We start from the raw sequence: 18,980 nt of genomic DNA, 5'->3' as shown, positions 1-18,980 counted from the left end.
AAGATAGAAAAACAGTTTCTATTGGACTGCTTGTATTTACAAGGTAAACTAACAAATCTGTGTAGAAAAGATTTCCAGGGCTTCCGCTGCTTGTTGTAATGCTTATTTTATCTGTTCTGCTCCAGCTTTCCCAATCAGATCAATGCCCAATCACTTACTGACTGCCACTATACTATCTGGGGCTTCCCCGGTATCTCAGTAGGTAAAAGAATCTAACCTGCAGTCCAGGAGATGCAGGTTTGATCCCTAGGGTGGGAAGATCCCCTGGAGAAGAGAATGGCAAGTCATGCCAGTCTTCTTGCCTAGAGAATCCCATGGGCAGAGGAGCCTGGGGGGCTACAGTTCAAGGGTTGCAAAGAGTCTGACATGACTTAGCAACTGAGCACATACATATGTATAAATTAGATAACTAATGAGAAACTATTGTATAGCACAGGAAACTCTACTTAATGCTCTGTAGTAACCTAAATGAGAAGGAAATTCAAACAAGAGGATATATATGTATATACATATACATAGCTGATTCACATCACTGTACAGCAGAAATAATACAGCATTGCAAAGCAACTGCACTCCAATAAAAACATATATAAAAAATAAAACCCTAATTCAGCTTTTGTCACGCCTCTGCTGAAATTCTCTAGTGGTTTCCCAGCTTCATCAGCAAAAACAGCTGAAGTATTCAGAGTAACTAGGTAACTTCACTGCCTACTACTTTCTCCCTTGCTTTTTAGTTATAGTCTTGTGACCAGAATTCACCAGGCATGTTCCAGCTTCATGGCCTCACATATGGTGTTTCATCTGTCTGGAACATTCTTCCCGCCGTGGTTTGCTCCCTTTCCTCCTTCATATTATTAATGTTACCCTAACTGTTTTTAAACTTGTCAGTCAACCTTTGCCTTACCACCCCATTCCTACTCCCTATTCCAATTTATTACCATCTAAATCACCATATAGTTTATTAATTTTATTAGTTATCTCCCCTCCATGTCTCTAGAAGTTTAAAATAAATTTTAAAATTTTATTTTAAAACATATTTAAAACATAAACTGCAGCTCCAATGAGGATTTCAATTTTTGCATTTTTTCACAACCATTTCTATAGTTTCTATTTCTACACTATTTCTATTATTTCCTGATATAAAATCTGTATGTATGGAATCAATAAACAACTGAAAGAGTTTATGGAAGAAAAGCATAAGCTGGACCTTAAGTATGGGAGAAGATTTGATTAAGCAGGGAAAAAGAAATGTAAATGTGATGATAGTGAAAAGAGAAATTATGCAAGTAAATGTTCAAAGAATCATACGAGAGGTTGAAGCAGTTCATGCTGTACAGAATTTAGTGGATTGAAATCTCCTAAAAATAATCCCACGATGCCCTGGGATGGTTACAAATCACTTTTTGTAAGGAATAGTTCCTCCTTCAATTTCTCTATAACCGTCAAAAGCCACATGTATGATTCCAAACTAGAATGTCCATGTAAGAGAGAAATACTTCTAAGGCAAAATAAATAAATAAAAAAAATAAAAGAGCACAATACACAACACCAAGCAATTAAGTGACCAATAACTACTGATTCTCAAAGTGGCTTTCCTTCTAATTCTTCACAAATTTTAATGTTAATTTAGACTTATTAGACATATTTAAGCTACTGGTGAAAAATACAGACTGTGAACTGCCAAGACAGATGAAAGTCAAAGTCATTCATTTATTCTGTTTCTTATGGGAAAAAATACTGGAAACTAAATCAATCTCTTTCTCCCTGTTGTCAATATCTCAGTGTCATCTTTGCAAAGTTGCAGAAATATTTTTAAAAATATACTGTTCCCATATACCCTGAATGTTCACACAGATGTAATGATATTTAAAACAGTCACCATTACACACATTAACAGATATCCAAAAGAAAAACTATGTGGTAATCACTATTTATGCTAGAATCATACTTATTTCAACTAAATAATCACTGTTTATGCTAGAATCATACTTATTTCAACTTATTTCTCGCTAACTTTAATAGAACTTTTAAAAACATGATTTGACTAGAGAATTGTGGAGGCAGCCTACAATTCTTCTCTACTCTCATAAATTCTTCCAGGAATCCCAGTTGGAAGAGTCTTTATTTTGCTGACATGCCAGAGATTGAAAACTTTATATTTCATCTCATTTAATGGGATAATGAAACTGTAAATGTTTGCTTTGGTGGGAATGAAAATATAAAAAATGTCTTCAGAGTTAGCTAAGTATTAGGTTCCTACAAAGTACCCAAAAGGTTTAGGTATATTTCTCAACTACTCAAATGAATTTAATTAAACAGTAATTCCTGATGATATATCCAACACCCTAAAAGTGTGGATGGCACAGAACTATGAACTTAAAAATTATAAAACCAGAGGCATATAAACAGAGATCTAAAGCTAACCTATGTTATACTGAACTGAATGTAGTCTTTTTCTGTGAAATTAATTCTAATGTTTAATAACCCTCAGTGTTAAATAAGTTGCCTTTTCTTTCCCTGATTCCTAAGGTAAATTCCGTGTACAGCTCAAGTCAGTTCACATATTCATGAAATATGTAAATAACACAGACTCCCTATAAGTCTAACTGCATTTTCTAAAGCACGAGAGCATCAGCCCCCGGTTTATTTCCAGTTAGGATAAGAGCTGAGATGGAGGAGCGCGGCGAGTCTCAGCCGACCGCGGGCTGCGGCGATGTGCGCTCGGGCGATGATCGCGGCGGCGGCAGCGCCCACCCGTGGGCCCCCGAGGACGCCTGGATGGGCACGCACCCTAAGTATTTAGAAATGATGGAATTAGATATAGGAGATGCCACCCAAGTCTATATAGCGTTCTTGGTTTACCTGGACCTCATGGAGAGTAAAAGCTGGCATGAAGTAAACTGTGTGGGACTACCAGATCTCCAGCTCATCTGCCTTCTTGGTACTGAGATAGAAGGAGAAGGGTACAGACTGGTACCTGCACCCATCAGTGCTTCCCTCAGCCATAACAGAATAAGGGAAATCTTGAAGGCATCGCGAAAATTGCAAGGTGATCCCGACTTGCCCATGTTGTTTACTTTGGCTATAGTGGAGTCCGACCCTACAATAGCCTACTACAAACTCACTGATGGATTTATGCTGCCGGATCCTCAGAATATTTCCCTTAGAAGATGACACCTATCCTTCCCGATGCTTACTTTGTTCACACAAGACTGGATTAAGAACCATCAGCCTGGTTCATCTTTTATCTCAGAGATAGTCAGGGCTGACTTAGCTGGTCCCATTCCAGAAGTTTTCTTTTTTGAAGAATAAAACTTTCCCATATAGAAGAATTTATTTTGTTAAAAAAAAATAGTAAGATAGTTGCTCTAGAACTTTCTCACCTGGAGACAGTTTGGTTATAGTCATATGCAAGTTTATGCCTATGGTATGTTCAGAAGGATAGGACATTCTTGAGACCACCATCTCTTTCCCTTACTGAACTCTCTCTGTGCCTTTTGGTCACTACAGCTAGTCTGCAGAAATGGAGAATTTACTTTAGTCTGCTTTTTCAGCCCCAGTAGAAAGTGTTCTTTTGATTGGTTTCCATGGTACAATTAATGTTACTTTCTTCTTTGGTTAATGTTAAATCAAAATTAAAAATATGCTCATCCAGAGTATAAAATTGCATATCTAGATTAATAGGGACCAGAGAAGTGTTAACCTACAAGAGCACTGGGCCTTTTTTTTTCCCCATTCTTACTACTACCACCATATTGTATCATAGCTAGACTACTGTAGGAGAGATATTAATGGTAGTGGACAGTGGGAACCTTAAAAACATCTTTCTTCAGTAGACCTAGTTTTTCTACTTTTTCTTAATTGTTGCAAAGAAACGTATTTTAAAAGTTAAAGCAAGAGTCAGAAAAGTTTTTCTGGAAAGTGCCAGAAAGGGACTATTTTAGGTTTTTCAGGCCATATAGATTTTCTCACAACTTCTCAGCTATGCTGTTTGTAGGATAAAAATAATTGTAGACAGTATGTAAATGAATGGATATGCCTGTATTCCAATAAAACTTTATTTACAAACACATGGCCATAGTTTGCCAACACCTGGTCTGGGGAAATAGTCAATAAACATACAAAGGTAATGAATGGTGTGTTATGTACCCATTAAAAATTAGAAATGAGTATACTGTAAAAGATGAGAAAATGCTTAGTAAAAAGAAAAAAGCAAGATACAAAAGTGTATTAATGGGTATGACTATGGCTGTAAATAACACACCAAGTGTATAATAAAAAAGAGGACAAAATAAATTCCTAACTGTGGTTATAATAGGAGGGCAGGGCAGTAAATGGATGGCTTTGTCTTTCTTTAAGATTTTAGTTTTTCTTTGTTGGTATTACTTTTATAATAAAAATGTTTTAAAGTAAAAAAGTGTAAAAAAAAAAAGTTGAACGGAATTCTATGAACAACAGTGGAAATCCTAGGTTTTAGTTCAACAGGTGAGAGAAATCAATTCCTTCTGGAAGGAATGAAAAGTCTCTCTATAAAAATAAAGCAAAGCATTTAACTCTTTTTGTAGCAATTATTATTATTTTAATTGGAATATAATTGTTTTACAATAATGTGTTAACTTCTGCTGTACAAAATGTGAATCAGCTACATGTATACATATATCCATACTCTCATGAGACTTATTTTAACAGAAAATATCATAGTGCATCAACATGCTTAGAACTGCTCATATCTCAATTTAACCTTAACAGAATAATATAGTATATGCTTTGTAAGCATAATGATAAATAATATATTTGAACACAGGAATTTAGTGAAACTGATAGAAAAATTAAATTGGACTATAAATTATCAAGCCTATCTAAATTGTATCTCCTTACAAAGAAAATACTTGATGACACTACATTGTACCAACCAAATGTTATAATTCTCTGTATTTTCCACGTTAGAAAACCAACCACTGTGAAATATGTAGTATAGAAAAAAAATTCACCATGATGATAAGTTCAATTCAGTCACTCAGTCATGTCCAACTCTTTGTGACCCATGAACCACAGCATGCCAGGGCTCCCTGTCCATCACCAACTCCCAGAGTCTACCTGAACCCATTTCCATTGAGTCAGTGATGCCATCCAGCCTTCTCATCTTCTGTCGTCCCTTTCTCCTCCTGCCTTCAATCTTTCCCAGCATCAGGGTCTTTTCCAATGAGTCAGCTCTTTGCATCAGGTGGCCAAAGTATTGGAGTTTCACCTTTAACATCAGTCCTTCTGATGAACACCCAGGACTGATCTCCTTTAGGATGGGCTGGTTGGATCTCCTTGCAGTGCAAGGGACTCTCAAGAATCTTCTCCAACACCATAGTTCAAAAGCATCAATTCTTCAGTGCTCAGCTTTTTTTATAGTTCAACTCTCACATCCACACATGACCACTGGAAAATCCATAGCCTTGACTAGATGGACCTTTGTTGGTAAAGTAATGTCTCTGCTTTTGAATATGCTATCTAGGTTGGTCATAACTTTCCTTCCAAGGAGTAAGCGTCTTTTAATTTCATGGCTGCAATCACCATCTGCAGTGATTTTGGAGCCCTAAAAAATAAAGTCAGCCACTGTTCCCACTGTTTCCCCTTCTATTTGCCATGAAGTGATGGGACCGGATGCCATGATCTTAGTTTTCTGAACGTTGACCTTTAAGCCAACTTTTTCACTCTCCTCTTTCACTTTCATCAAGAGGCTCTTTAGTTCCTCTTCACTTTCTGCCATAAGGGTGGTGTCATCTGCATATATGAAGTTACTGATATTTCTCATGGCAATCTTGATGCCAGCTTGTGCTTCTTTCAACCCAGGTTTCTCATGATGTACTCTGCATAGAAGTTAAATAAGCAGGGTGACAATATACAGTCTTGACGTACTTCTTTTCCTATTTGGAACCAGTCTGTTGTTCCATATCCAGTTCTAACTGTTGCTTCCTGACCTGCATATAGGTTTCTCAAGAGGCAGGTCAGGTGGTCCGGTATTCCCATCTCTTACAGAATTTTCCACAGTTTCTTGTGATCTGCACAGTCAAAGGCTTTGGTATAGTCAATAAAGCAGAAATAGATGTTCTTATGGAACTCTCTTGCTTTTTCCATGATCCAACGGATGTTGGCAATTTAATCTCTGGTTCCTCTGCCTTTTCTAAAACCAGCTTGAACATCTAGAAGTTCACGGTTCACGTATTGCTAAAGCCTGGCTTGGAGAATTTTGAGCATTACTTTACTAGCATGTGAGATGAGTGCAGTTGTACAGTAATTTGAGCATTCTTTGGCATTGCCTTTCTTCTGGATCGGAATGAAAACTGACCTTTTCCAGTCCTGTGGCCACTGCTGAGTTTTCCAAATTTGCTGGCATATTGAGTGTAGCACGTTCACAGCATCATCTTTTAGGATTTGAAATAGCTCCACTGGAATTCCATCACCTTCACTAGCTTTGTTCGTAGTGATGCTTTCTAAGGCCCACTTGACCTCACATTCCAGGATATCTGGCTCTAGGTGAGCATGAATGATCATACCATAGTGATCATCTGGGTTGTGAAGATCTTTTTTGTACAGTTCTGTGTATTCTTGCCCCTCTTCTTAATATCTTCTGCTTCTGTTAGGTCCATACCATTTCTGTCCTTTATTGAGCTCATCTTTGCATGAAATGTTCCCTTGGTATCTCTAATTTTCTTGAAGAGGTCTCTAGTCTTTCCCATTCTATTGTTTTCCTCTATTTCTTTACACTGATGGCTGAGGAACACTTTCTTATCTCTCCTTTCTATTCTTTGGAACTCTGCATTCAAATGGTATATCTTTCCTTTTCTCCTTTGCTTTTCACTTCTGTTCTTTTCACAGCTATTTGTAAGGCCTCCTCAGATAGCCATTTTGCTTTTTTTTTGCATTTCTTTTTCTCAGGGATGGTCTTGATCCCTGTCTCCTGTACAATGTCACGAACCTCCATCCATAGTTCATCAGGCACTCTGTTTATGAGATCTAGTTCCTTAAATCTATTTCTCACTTCCACTGTATAGTCATGATGACAAACATAAACACAATTCCCAGTTAAAACAATCTCTATTCCATATAATAGAAAAATGAAAACAATAAACTTTAAATCTATTCCGCTAATGAATGAATTGTTCTAACTCTGATAACAAATTTTAAGTCACTGTTTTTTTTATCACGTTCAGCTCTGCTTCCCTGGTGGCTAGATAGTAAAGAGTCTGCCTACAATGTGGGAGACCCAGGTTTGATCCCTGAGTCGGGAAGATCCCTTGGAGAAGGAATTGGCAACCCACTCCAGTATTCTTGCCTGGAAAATCCTATGGATGGAGGAGCCTGGTAGGCTATAGTCCATAGGGTCGCAAAAAGAGTCAGACATGACTGAATGACTTCACTTTCTTTCTTTCAGCTCTGTCTGGACTAAATTACACCCACAATACCGTGCCAAATAGTGATTATGGAAGGAATGGTACTTAACCTCACCATTTTTTTTTTCTTTCTAAAATAGAAAGTTTTAAGGAGCTGAATGTTTTTAATGAAAGTTAAAAAATTATTTTTAAGTTTCATGCTGTAAAGTATACAATATTTGAATCAAGCTTATTTGTACTCCCCTTAGTCTGATTCATACAAACGAAATTTCACAGCATTCAGATCAAGCAGTTAGCAGACAGTGGAAAAGTAAGAACAATATGGTAAAATATGTGTGCACTTATGCTACATGTTAATGCAGATCAGTCTTTATAACTGTGTTGCTTATCCCTTGAGGACTGTAATTCCATCTTGTCCTCTTCATTCTAGGGAAAGCTCTCATCCAGACTTCAAGTCTGGAAGAAACCAGGAAGATTTACTAATAACAAAAGCACCTTCTATGGTAACCTGAAAGTAGGGAAAGTAGTGAATAATTTCTACTTAGTTCTCAAATATTAATATTTCTTTATGATGGATATGGATGTGGGCATTTTTGTTTGGATGTCAGCACTCTCAGAATAGAGAAAGAACATTATCCTGAATTCTCCCACTGGCAGTGTTCTCAGTAAAGGGTGTAGGGCGGGAGAGATGTGTTGGAGCAGAATAAGCTAACAGTATCAGAGTCACAGAAACCTGAAGCTATCCAAAGAGAAAGCTATTCTTTGAATCTCATGAAATTCTGGCCATTTTTAATCTTTTGAGGTTTAATCACTAATGAGTGATATGCTACATGATAACTCTGTCTCAGGCTCTAATCATCCACTTGCTCAGGATGCTAGAATCTTTTCTCCGGGGTTCAATAAGCTGAGCCCACAAGCCCTTCAACACCTGCTCTTGCTACCACAGAACAGATTTCAATACATAAGAGGAAAAAGATTTTATTTTTTCTTTCTTTTTTTTTGCTGCTATAATTAGTAGAATCAATGCACTATTAATTCAGATTATAAAATATATAGTTAGTTGATATTTACATGTGGATTTTTAAAACCCAGTTAATATGGCAATTTTTATAAATAATTAAACTATCTTTCAATTTCAGAGATCTCCTTTCCTTGAAGGGTACAAAATGGAATAACCTTAATTTATGTAATTCTGTTTGAAATGATGGCTACTTTAAAAAGTGAAATAAAGTGAAAGTCACTCAGTCATGTCTGACTCTACTGTGATCGCATGAACTATACGTCCATGGAATTCTCCAGGCCAGAACACTGGAGTGGGTAGCCATTCATTTCTCCAGGGGATCTTCCCAACCCAGGGATCGAACTCAGGTCTCCTGTATTTCAGGTGGATTCTTTTTAGCAGCTGAGACACCAGGAGAGCCCACTTTAAAAAGTGTTGTCTATCACATATTTTACCATATAAAATGCTGATAATAAGAAATCATAGTAGTCATCAAAACTATAAATGTTTCTAGGTAAAACTTTTTTCCAGCATTCACCACATAAAACTTTAACTGAAAGGTAATATTGATTTATAAAATAATGACTTGTAAAGAAATTATCGCTTATACTGAAACAATGCCAAAAATTCCTGGTACCCAATAAGGTTAATCAAAGATGTTCTTATTATATATGCTATTCAAATAAAATCCATTTTTCAAATTTCATAAATTATAGTCATATAATTTATTTAATCAAACAAAAGTATATGACGAAATGAACACAAACCTACCCAAGTATCATTATCAGTTCAGTTCAGTCGTCACTTGGTTGTGTTCGACTCTTTGCAACCCCATGAACCGCAGCACGCCAGGCCTCCCTGTTCATCATGAACTCCCGGAGTCAACCCAAACCCATGTCCATTGAATTAGTGATGCCATCCAGCCACCTCATCCTCTGTCATCCCCTTCTCCTCCTACCTTCAGTCTTTCCCAGCATCAGGGTGTTTTCCAAAGAATCGGCTCTTCGCATCAGGTGGCCAAAACATTGGAGTTTCAGCTTCAACATCAGTCCTTCCAACACCCAGGACTGATCTCCTTTAGGACGGGCTGGTTGGATCTCCTTGCAGTGCAAGGGACTCTCAAGAGTCTTCTCCAACACCACAGTTCAAAAGCATCAATTCTTCTGTGCTCAGCTTTCTTTACAGTCCAACTCTCACATCCATACATGACCACTGGAAAAACCATAGCCTTGACTAGATGGACCTTTGTGGACAAAGTAATGTCTCTGCTTTTGAATATGCTACCTAGGTTGGTCATAACTTTCCTTCCAAGGAGTAAGCGTCTTTTAATTTTATGGCTGCAATCACCATCTGCAGTGACTTTGGAGCCCAGAAAAATAAAGTCAGCCACTGTTTCCCCATCTATTTGCCATGAAGTGATGGGACCAGATGCCCATCACTATACAATTAAAATATAAGATAGTTTATTCTTGAGCAGACGTAAGTAAAAAACAAAATGTGTTTATGTAGAGACTAGGAAGTAAAATTAGCATTAACGTAACTTCTGATGTTATTCAATATGAGTAGTTGCACAATTAAATAAACAATGTAGATAGATGTTTTGTTTAAGCTTCACTTACATCAGAAAATAACATCCCTCAGTTCTTACTTTTTAAAAGGCAAATAAAGTAAGGTCAGGAGTATGGGAAGCAAGCTTTTAAAAGGTGAATTTTAACCATTTTAGTTACTTTATACTTGGTTGACAGTCCTTGACATTTTTATTGCTTTATCAGGCAGCTAACAAGTACATTTAAAAAGACTAAAAAGGGGTATGTTTTTGAATAGTGTTCAATGAGATGAATGATTATAGTTAATTTGCATTTTCATGGTGCTGAGTTTTGCAATAAATTACTTGGCCTATGACATGAGTCAAGTTAATATAAATTTTGGTTATGGCTTCAATGGAGAAAATTATACCTTCCAACCCCCAAGTAACTTTTCAGTTTCATTGTGGAAGACATGGAAAATTGAATGAAAATCAGCAAAGGAAACCCCCTCAGTAGATGACAACTAGTTCTCTCCTATATTGTTAGACTGTACACTGAAATAACTCCTTTGTAAAACAATTTAACAACAAGTACAACATCTTCAACTAACTAATCGTATTTCTGTAAATGTATCCTAAATAGTCAATGTATGGCAAAACCAATACAGTATTGTAAAGTAAAATAAAGTAAAAATAAAAAGTTAACAAACAAAAACAAAAACAAAAGATGCTAAAAGGTATATCTTTAGAAAAATAGGAAAGGATTACCAATAGTGGTGAAGATTTGAAAACAATCTATTGAATATTCTCCATATATTAATATATAAAGCCACTGAAAGTAATGTTTTTAAGAAATACTTCATTTCAAAAGGAAATGATACTATATGATATTAAAGAAAAAGTAGAGTATAGAATCAAATTAACACTATTAATGACAATTTGGGAAAACTTTAACAGTTGGTGATCATTTCCTTTCCTGTTTGAACGCTGTACATATCTGAACCTCCTATTCTCCATAATAAACACATGTAGCTTTTATAGCCAGAAACAATAAATGTTATAAAAGAGTCTCATATAGTAAAAGATTCTTATTTGGTATAGTAAAATATATAAAAATAAAATTTAATATACATACATAAACAGAATAAAATGTATTCTTTAATTTTTTTGATTGAAAAATCAAACACAAGATATTTTTCATATGATTCCCATTTTTAAGACATAAAATTAAAAAAAGATATTAATCGTCAGAGTTAAGTATTCCTTAAAGAGATGTTGTACAGCAGTATAAAGCCTAAATCAGACATGGATGGACCTAGAGACTGTCATACAGACTGAAATAAGTCAGAACAAGAAAAACAAATACAGTATATTAATGTATATATGTGGAATCTGGAGAAATAGTACAGATGATCTTATCTGCAAAGCAGAAATTGAGACACAGAAATAGAGACCAAACATATGGACATCAAGAGGGGAAAAAACAGGTGGGAAGGATTGGGAGATTGGGATTGGCACACATACATTACTGAGACTGTGTATAAAAGAGATAACTAATGAGAACCTACTGTATAGTTCAGAGAACTCTACTCAATGCTCTGTGGTGGCCTAAATGGGAAGGAAATCCAAAAGAGGGATGTATGCATGCATATATGTGAATATATATATATATATATATATATATATATGCTGCAATATATATACACACATATACACATGTATACATACATATATATACACACACACATACATGCTACATGCATACCAAATCACTTTAGTCATGCCTGTTTGCGACCCCATGGACTGTAGCCCTCCAGGCCCTTCTGTCCATGGGATTCTCTACGCAAGAATACTAGAGTGGGTTGCCACTTCCTCCTCCAGGCTATCTTCCTCATTCAGGGACCAAACTCGTATTTCTTATGTCTCCTGCATTGGCAGGTGGGTTATTTACCGCTAGCATCACCTGTGACGCCCACATATACTTATGTGCTGTGCTCTGCCCAATTGCTTTAGTTGTGTCCAACTTTTTGTGACCCCATGGACCATAGCCCGCCAGGCTCCTCTGCCCATGGAATTCTCCAGGCAAGACTGGAGTGGGTTGCCATTCCCTTATCCAGGGGATCTTCCCAACCCAGGGATCGAACCTGGGTCTCCTTCATTGCAGGCAGATTCTTTGCCATCTGAGCCACCAGGAAAGCCCAAGTATATGTATACATATAGCTGAGCCACTTTGCTGTGCAGTAAAAACTAACACAACATTGTAAAGCAACTATATTGTTGATGTTGTGCAGTTACGAAGTCATGTCCGACTCTTTGTGACCTCATGGACTAGAGCCTGTCAGGTTCCTCTGTCCGTGAGATTTCCCAGGCAAGAATATTGGAGTGGGTTGCCTTTCCTTCTCCAGGGCATCTTTCCGGATTAGTCATTGAATCCATGTCTACTCCAATAAAAATGATTAAAAAAAATTCAAGCAGAGATTTCCTTGCCCTGTAAGAGAACCAGACTAAGGAAGATGGTTTCAGTCTGGGAAAATGGGAACTTGGAGGCAACAGCACCATTCTTAGTACCCATTGGCAGCCAGACACAGATGGTAGCAAATACATTAGAAAAAAATGAGCATTTTAGGGATGGCCTTTCTCTTCATGTTTTCTATCCTTCCTGTGTTGTGTGTTATATTTCTAGTCCTTTTATCTCTCTTCTCAGTTCTTCTGCTTCTGTATTGTAGTCTATACTTTTTTCACCATTATTTTCTATTCTATCAACTACTTTATTCTTGCCTGCATTTACTTATTCTATTGTCTGGTTTCTGTAAAACATAAGTTCCATTTGACAACAGCTGTCTTAACATGCACAATAGAGCCTATTTATAATGTTTGAAAATTAGTAATAAAAATAGTCATATTGAAACAATCTCTTTGGGTTCACATTGAGGCTAAACAAATATTTCATAGGAAATATTTTTCATTAAGGGAAATATCTAAAGTATGATAATTTTTAATTTTTTTCTTATATTAGAACACAGTTGATTAACAATATGTTAGTTACAGGTGTACAGCAGTGATTCAGTTATAGATATATGTCTATCTATTCTTTTTCAAATTCTTTTCTCATTTAGGTTATTATAGAATACATAATTTGTAAAATACAGTGAATAAAAATAAATTACATCAAAAAATGCTGAGAAGTTTCTGTTATATGAGTAAGTTGCTTTATTTTTAAGAAGTCTTAATATGGGGAAAAATCCTATATAATACACCCATTACCACTACTCCTATTATGTTGTCTAGTATTAATTATCAGTTATTTAATTGGCACAGTAAACATCTTAATAACTGCTATGGTGATTCAATTTTGGAGGTGAAGAATTTTAGAGCTGGGGAACATTTAACAATGTACCATAAAAAGACATCTGAGTGCAAAGGGCCAGAGGCACTTCCAGAGACCTGCCCAGCTCTCTCATATGTCCTAACTTACTTCACAATTATTAATGATAACATGCATCTACTGAGTAACAAGTCCAACTTACAGACATGTCCTACAACCATACCAAGCACTAGAAACACAACCTTAAAATCATGTTGGTGAGCATTATTCAAAAGAATACAGGTGCCAACTTTTTAAAGAGCAACAGATTGAGTATCTGCTGGTCTTTCTTTGCTCAACTTTTTACTACACAGCACTAAGCTTTTGAATCATCAGGAATTGATTTCTAAAAATCTTTTCTATTTAATAATGAATATGCAGCACATTATCTATACTTCAGACCAAGAATACAACAGACCCTTTCTAGCTTCCTAAATAAGGTGACGCTAAATCCTTATAAGTTTCTCATTACCTGAATGTGTCAAGTAGCTCATAACATTAGAAGTTACTCTTAGAGAATCAACTTGAAATATTTAGGGCTTTTCTCTGTGGAGCTACAGATATCTTTAGAGGCCTTGAAAGCTATAGTTTGCCTTTGAGTATGTATTACATTTACAGAATTTTTAGGTTATATGTGAAACAATTTAATAGCAAACATCTGCATGTTTTAAATAGTATCTTCTCTTTTAAATGACTACTTATCAGGTCCCAAGTCACTTTTTTATATGAAATTAATAATTTACACATGTGTAATAGCTATGACAAAAGTCTACAGCATATAAAAAAAGCAGACGCTACTTTGCCAGCAAACGTCTGGATAGCCAAAGCTATGGTTTTTCCAGTAGTCATGTATGGATGTGAGAGTTGGATCATAAGGAAAGCTGAGCATCAAAAAATTGATGCGTTTGAACTGTGGGGCTGGAGAAGACTCTTGAGAGTCCCTTGGACTGCAAGGAGATCCAACCAGTCCATCCTAAAGGAGATCAGTCCTGGGTGTTCATTGGAAGGACTGATGCTGAAGCTGAAACTCCAATACTTTGGCCATCTGATGTGGAGAGCTGACTCAGTTGCAAAGACCCTGATGCCAGGAAAGATTGAAAGCAGGAAGAGAAGAGGATGACAGAGGGCAAGATGGTTGGATGGCATCACCACTCAATGGACATGAGTTTGAGCAAGCTCCGGGAGATGGTGAAGGACAGGGAAGCCTGGCGTGCTGCAGTCCATGGGGTCACAAAGAGTAAAACAGGACTGATAACTGAACAACAACAGCAACACATAAAGTACTAACTGAGTTAAGTAATTATTTTCTATGTCAGTTGGTAAAAATGACTAAGTAAATCTAAGGCATATATTTTTTCACTTCACTTCTAAAGCAGAATCATATGTTTTCAGAAATTTCTTGTTGATTATTGAGTTTCTATATTATATAAACCAATGGAGGTGATTTCAAGATTCTCTGGATGTATTTGTTAGGTATGGCTTCTAAATTTGTAAGCAATGTAGCATAAGAACAAATATTGAAATCATTTAGAAATCAGAAAGAAAACAATACTTAGCCCTGACAAGAGAATACTAAACTACAACCTTAAGATGGAATGTATGTGCAGGCATGCGGGTTCAGCTGTGTCCGACTCTTTGAGACTCCATGGACTGCAGCATGCCAGGCTCTTCTATCCATGGGATCTTCCAGTTAAGAATACCAGAGTGGGTTGTCATTGCCTTCTCCAGGGGATCTTCCTGATCCAGGGATTGAACCTACATCTCCTGTTTCTCCCGTACTGGCAAGCAGATTCTTTACAACTTTGGAAGCCCAAGATGGAATGTAGTAAATTTCATATTGTGCATTTAGTAACACTACCTGCTGTATTAACTAAGGGTCATTTCTCCTAAGCTAATCTTTGCCAAACATATTGGACACTTTGAATCTCCTCTCTTCTCTCCTTTCTTTATGCTATGATGAAAACAGGTATAAAGGCAGATGTCCTTGGGGCCTTTATTCTCTACTGTGTAAGTTGTATGTTCCCCTGTATAGCTATAAAACAATCTTACAGAAAACCTATAACCTTCTGGCTTTGGACTTTTTTTATAGGGATTTAAAGAAGATTTACTAATTGAATTATATTTTAGATAAGGTAATATGGAAAGGTTTCCGGCAAAGGCGTGGGTCAGCAGTGGCCTCCTCCAGGGTCAGGGGCACTGAGTGCAATAGTGCTTGCATTGGACATATTGAAGGAGGTTGCCATTATCTTCATTACTTCCAACATAGTTTGGCCTCAGGTCAAGCAAGAGGGAAGGAACACAGCACAGACCATCAGAAGAAAATTGGATTAAAGATTTACTGAACATGGTCTAACCAATCAAAACAAGACCCAGTTTCCCCCTCAGTCAGTCTCTCCCATCAGAAGGCTTCCATAAGCTTTTATCCTTATCCATCAGAGGGCAGGCAGAATGAAAACCATAATCACAGAAAACTAATCAAACTGATCATATGGACAACAGCCTTGTTTATCTCAATGAAACTATGAGGCATGCCATGTAGGGCCACCCAAGACGGATGGGTCATGGCAGAGAGTTCTCACAAAACGTGGTCCACTGGAGAAGAGAATGGCAAACCACTTCAGTATTCTTGCCTTGAGAACCCCATGAATAGTATGAAAAGGCAAAAAGGTATGTATGATGCTGAAAGATGAACTCCCCAGGTCGGTAGTTGCCCAATATGCTACTGGAGAAGAGTGAGGAAGTAACTCCAGAAAGAATGAAGAGACAGAGCGAAAGCAAAAATAACACCCAGTTGTGGATGTGACAGGTGATAGCAGTAAAGTCCAATGTTGAAAAGAGCAATATTGCATAGGAACCTGGAATGTTAGGCCCATGATCAAGGTAAATTGGAAGTGGTCACACAGGAGATGGTAAGAGTGAACATCAACATTTTAGGCATCAGTGAACTAAAATGGACTGGAATGGGTGAATTTAACTCAGATGGTGATTATATCTACTACTGTGGGCAAGAATCCCTTAGAAGAAATGGAGTAGACATCATAGTCAACAAAAGAGTCTGAAATGCAGTACTTGCATGCAATCTCAAAAATGACAGAATGATCTCTGTTCGTTTCCATGGAAAATCATTCAGTATCACAGTAATCCAGGTCTATGTCCCAACCAGTAATGCTGAAGAAGCTGAAGTTGAATGGTTCTATCAAGACCTACAAGACTTTCTAGAATTAACACCCCAAAATGATGTCCTCTTCATTATAGGGGATGGAACCCAAAAGTAGGGTGTCAAGAGGTATCTAGAGTAACAGGCAAATTTGGCTATGGAGTACAAAAGAAAGCAGGTCAAAGGCTAAGAGAGTTTAGCCAAGAGAATGCACTGGTCACAGCAAATCCCTGTTCCAACAACACAAGAGAAGACTCGACACATGGACATCACCAGATGGTCAATACCAAAATCAGATTGGTTATATTCTTTGCAGCCAAAGATGGAAAAGCTCTATACTGTCAGCAAAAACAAGACTGGGAACTTATTGTGCCTCAGGTCATGAAGTCCTTATTGCCAAATTCAGACTTAAACTGAAGAAAGTAGGGAAAACCACTAGACCATTCAGGTATGTCCTAAATCAAATCCCTTATGATTATACAGTAGAAGTGAGAAATAGATTCAAGGGATTAGATCTGATAGACAAAGTGCTTGAAGAACTATGGATGGAGGTTCACGACGTTGCACAGGAGGCAGTGATCAAGAACATATCCAAGAAAAAAAATGCAAAAAAGGCAAAATGGTTGTCTGACAAGGTCTTACAAATAGTTGAGAAAAGAAGAGAAGCTAAAGGTAAAGGAGAAAAGAAAAGATATACACAAGTGAATGAAGACTTCCAAAGAATGGCAGGGAGAGATAAGAAAGCCTTCCTCAGCAATCAGTGCAAAGAAATAGAGGAAAACAACAGAATGGGAAAGACTAGAGATCTCTTCAAGAAAATTAGAGATACCAAGGGAACATTTTCATGCAAAGATGGGCTCGATAAAGGACAGAAGTGGTATGAAAATAACAGAAGCAGATGATATTAAGAGGTGGCAAGAATACATAGAAGAACTGTACAAAAAAGATCTTCATGACCCAGATAACCACGATGGTGTGATCACTCACCTAGAGCCAGACATCCTGGAATGGGAAGTCAAGTGGGCCTTAAGTGTCACTACAAACAAAGCCAGTGGAGGTGATGGGATCCAGTTGAGCTATTTTAAATTCTAAAAGATGATGCTGTGAATGTGCTGCACTAAATATGCCAGCAAATTTGGAAAACTCAGCAGTGGCCACAGGACTGGAAAAGGTCAGTTTTCATTCCAATCCCAAAGAAAGGCAATGTCAAACAATGTTTAAACTATCACACAATTTCACTCACATCACACACTAGTAAAGTAATACTCAAAATTCTCCTAGCCAGGCTTCAACAGTACGTGATCCATGAACTTCCAGATGTTTAAGCTGGATTTAGAAAAGGCAGAGGAACAAGAGATCAAATTGCCAACATCTACTGGATTATTGAAAGAGGAAGAGAGTTTCAGAAAAATATCTACTTTTGCTTTATTGACTACGCCAAAGTCTTTGACAGTGTGCATCACAAGAAACTGTGTAAAATTCCTAAAGAGATGGGAATACCAGACCATCTGAACTGCCTCTTGAGAAATCTGTATGCAGGTCAAGAAGCAACAGTTAGGACTGGACATGGAACAACAGACTGGTTCCAAATAGGAAAAGGAGTACGTCAAGGCTGTATAACTTATATGCAGAGTATATATAAGTATATAACTTATATGCAAGGCTTATTTAACTTATATGCAGAGTACATCATGAGAAATCCTGGGCTGGAGGAAGCACAAGCTGGAATCAAGATTGCCAGGAGAAAATATCAATAACCTCAGATATGCAGATGACACCACCCTTTTGGCAGAAAGCAAAGTAGAGCTGAAGAGCCTCTTGATGACAGTGAGAGTGAAAAAGTTGGCTCAAAACTCAACATTCAGAAAACTAAGATCATGGCATCTGGTTCCATCACTTCATGGCAAATAGATGGGGAAACAATGGAAACAGTGTCAGACTTTATTTTTGGGGGGCTCCAAAATCTCTGCAGATGGTGACTGCAGCCAAGAAATTTAAAGACGCTCACTCCTTGTAAGAAAAGCTATGACCAATCTAGACAGCTTATTAAAAAGCAGAAACATTACTTTAGCAACAAACATCCATCTAGTCAAAGCTATGGTTTTTCCAGTAGTCATGGATGTAAGACTTGGACTATTAAGAAAGCTGAGCACCAAAGAATTGATGGTTTTGAACTGGTGTTGGAGAAGACTCTTGAGAGTCCCTTGGACTGCAAGGAGATCCAACCAGTCCATCCTAAAGTAAATCAGTCCTGAATATTCATTGGAAGGACTGATGCTGAAGCTGAAACTCCAATACTTTTGCCACCTGATGTGAAGAACTGACTCACTGGAAAAGACCATGATGCTGGGAAAGATTGAAGGTAGGAGGAGAAGGGAACAACAGAGGATAAGATGGTTGGATGGTATCACTGACATGATGGACATGAGTTTGAGTAGGCTGAGGGAGTTGGTGATGGACAGGGAAGCCTGGCGTGCTGCAGTCCATGGGGTCATAAAGAGTCGGACATGACTGAACTGAATGTGGAAATAAATTGACATTTTCCATGCATG

At 37.3% G+C, this 18,980-nt stretch overlaps 1 protein-coding gene and 1 pseudogene across 7 annotated transcripts in view; one reads left to right on the top strand and one right to left on the bottom strand.

Annotated features, from left to right (window-relative positions):
- EPHA7 (EPH receptor A7) overlaps positions 1 to 18,980 on the bottom strand; it is a 214,201-nt gene that overhangs the window by 72,419 nt on the left and 122,802 nt on the right. The window lies entirely within an intron of this gene.
- Positions 2,671 to 3,174, top strand: LOC138445334 (tRNA-splicing endonuclease subunit Sen15 pseudogene; annotated as a pseudogene).

The sequence above is a fragment of the Ovis canadensis genome, chromosome 8, assembly GCF_042477335.2.
Source record: "Ovis canadensis isolate MfBH-ARS-UI-01 breed Bighorn chromosome 8, ARS-UI_OviCan_v2, whole genome shotgun sequence".
Lineage (NCBI taxonomy): Eukaryota > Metazoa > Chordata > Mammalia > Artiodactyla > Bovidae > Ovis > Ovis canadensis.
The sequence above is the reverse complement of the archived record's forward strand: the minus strand, read 5'-3'. Positions and strand labels throughout refer to the sequence as shown.